Source organism: Triticum aestivum, chromosome 6B (assembly GCF_018294505.1).
Source record: "Triticum aestivum cultivar Chinese Spring chromosome 6B, IWGSC CS RefSeq v2.1, whole genome shotgun sequence".
NCBI lineage: Eukaryota > Viridiplantae > Streptophyta > Magnoliopsida > Poales > Poaceae > Triticum > Triticum aestivum.
The window spans coordinates 275,359,247-275,362,515 of NC_057810.1; positions in this window are offsets into that span (position 1 = coordinate 275,359,247).

The following is a 3,269-nucleotide window of genomic DNA, read 5'->3' on the forward strand; positions in this document are numbered from 1 at the left end:
GTTGAGGTCAAATCTTTAGATGAGCATGCTTGTTATGTGCGACACTGCATATCTGAAAAATGGAAACTTTTACAAGATCAAATTCATCATTTGCAATGCTATGCTTGGAATTTATGTGAAATATATGATGTTACTTGTTGTTCTGAAAACCCTAAGAAACACCTTCCGTACCAATGTGAGTTTAGTGATAATGGAATCGTATCTTCGTATGCTATGGGTGTTTATAATTACTATGATGTTCAACAAATTGAAGAATTTGTTGCTTTTAAGGGTGCTTATGAAATTGCTTCTTTGATTGAAGCCCATGATGCTACTCTTTACAAATCTGAAAACTTTGCCATACTTAAATATTGTTATGATAATTATGCTTCTAATGCCTATCTTAAACCATATATTGAGGACTCCTCCGCTGTCCAAGAAGAGATTAACATTTTGCAGGAGTCTATGGAAGAAGATATTGATGAAACTGTGAGCTCATTGGATGAAAAAGATGATGAGGAGAGCGAAGAACAAAAGGAGGAAGAATGGATTAGCTACCCGTGCCCACCTTCTATTGAGAGTAACTCTTCAACTCATACATTGTTTAATTTCCCTTCATGCTTACAGAAGGATGAATGCTATGATGATTGTTATGATCCCGTTGATTCTTTTGAAATATCCCTTTTTGATGATGCTTGCTATGCTTCTGGCCAAGATGCCAATAGGAATTATGATTATGGAGATGAACTTGCTATAGTTCCTTATGTTAAACATGAAATTGTTTCTATTGCACCCACGCATGATAGTCCTATTATCTTTTTGAATTCTCCAAACTACACTATATCAGATAAGTTTGTGATTATTAAGGATTATATTGGTGGGTTGCGTTTCACTACTACACATGATGATTTTGATAGATATAATATGCATGTGTTTGCTTCTCCTACTTGCAATTATTATGGGAGAAGAACTATATCTCCACCTCTCTATGTTTCCAATATGATAAAATTGCATGAAACTGCTTATACTATACATTGGCCTTTACTATGTGTGCATGAATTGTTCTTTTATGACATGCCAATGCATAGGAAGAGAGTTATACTTCACCATTGCTTTATATATGTTACTTTGTGCTCACTACTAAATTACAAATAATTGTTAATTAAGATTGGCTTTGATATCCCTTGGGATCCGGGTGGATTCATTACTTGAGCACTATATGCCTAGCTTAATGGCTTTAAAGAAAGTGCTGCCAAGGAGACAACCCAGAAGTTTTAGAGAGTCATTTATTTCTGTTGAGTGCTTTTATATAGTTTAAAAACAAAAAGATAAGAGGGGAACCCAAAACTTTTCAATAAGGAAAGTGAAAGTGAGAGAGACAAGCATTGTTGAAGTGGGGGAGCTCCTTGAACATTGTTCATGCTCACGGAAACTTTGTGAATCTTAATTACAGAAATATTTCAACAAAAATAATTATCCCCTTGTACAATTCCATTGTATTATAAAAATAATGTGCCAAGGTTTTCCTTTAGGATGTTTACAATGCTTGTTGGTTTGTGCGGTGCAGGACAGAAACTTTGGCTGTACTGCATGATTTTACATTTTTTACTGGAACGTCAAATGGTTCTGAAACTTCTTGCATTGTATTTTTATAAAAAAATTATTTTTCCAAATTTTGGCAGAATTTGTGGGGTACCAGAAGTATGGTGAATGTTCAGATTACTACAGACTATCCTGTTTAAGACAGATTCTGTTTTTGATGCATAGTTTGCTTGTTTTGATGAAACTATCGATTTCTATCAGTGGATTAAGCCATGGAAAAGTTACATTACAGTAGCTATAATGAAAAAAACAAAATATTAATTGATTTGCAACAGTACTTAGAGTAGTGATTTGCTTTATTATACTAACGGATCATATCGAGTTTTCTGTTGAGTTTTGTGTGGATGAAGTGTTCGAAGATCGAGGAGGTCTCGGTATGAGGAAAAGGAGGAGAGGCAAGATCACAAGCTTGGGGATTACCAAGGAACCCCAAGTAAATATTCAAGGAGACTCAAGCATCTAAGCTTGGCATCCCATCTTTCTTCAACAAGTATTAGTATGTTTTTGGATTCGTTTCATTCATGTGATATGTGCAAATCTTGGAGCGTCTTTTGCATTTAGTTTTCACTTTTCTTTTATGCACCATGCTAGTATGAGATAGTCCATGATTGACTTATAGAATGCTCATTGCACTTCACTTAAATATTTTGAGTATGGCTTTATAGAATGCTTCATGTGCTTCACTTATATCATTTGAAGTTTGGATTGCCTGTTTCTCTTCACATAGAGAACCGCCATTTGTAGAATGCTCTTTTGCTTCACTTATATTTGTTAGAGCATGGGCATATCTTTTCTAGAAAGAATTAAACTCTCTTGCTTCACTTATATTTATTCAGAGAGATGACAGGAATTGGTCATTCACATGGTTAGTCATAAAATCCTACATAAAACTTGTAGATCACTGAATATGATATGTTTGATTGCTTGCAATAGTTTTGCGATATAGAGATGATAATATGTGCGAGGTTCGAGTAAATGGTTGTGTTTAGTAAGAATATTGGTTTTAAGATTTGTGATTCCCGAAGCATGCACATATGGTCTCCTTACTACGTAACCAAATTGGCGCGCATTGTATTTTGATTGTTTATCTTTGCGTGAAGGTCGGGTGCGCGCGATGGTTAACTCCTACCAACCTCCCCCCTAGGAGCATGCGTAGTAGTGCTTTGCTTCGAGGGCCAATAAATTTTTGCAATAAGTATATGAGTTCTTTATGACTAATGTGAGTCCATGGATTATACGCACTCTTACCTTTCCGCAATTTGCTAGCCTCTACGGTACCGTGCATTGCCCTTTCTCACCTCGAGAGTTGGTGCAAACTTCGCCGGTGCATCCAAACCCCATGATACGATACGCTCTATCACACATAAGCCTCCTTATATCTTGCTCAAAACAGCCACCATACCTACCTATTATGGCATTTCCATAGCCATTCCGAGATATATTGCCATGCAACTTCCATCACCATCATATACATGACTTGAGCATTCATTGTCATATTTCTTTGCATGATTGTAAGACAACTAGCATGATGTTTTCATGGCTGGTCTGTTTTTTGATATCTTTGCTATGCTAGATCATTGCACATCCTAGTACACTGCCAGAAGCATTCATATAGAGTCATATCTTTGTTCTAGATATCAAGTTGTAATGTTGAGTTGTAAGTAAATAAAGTGTGATGATCATCATTA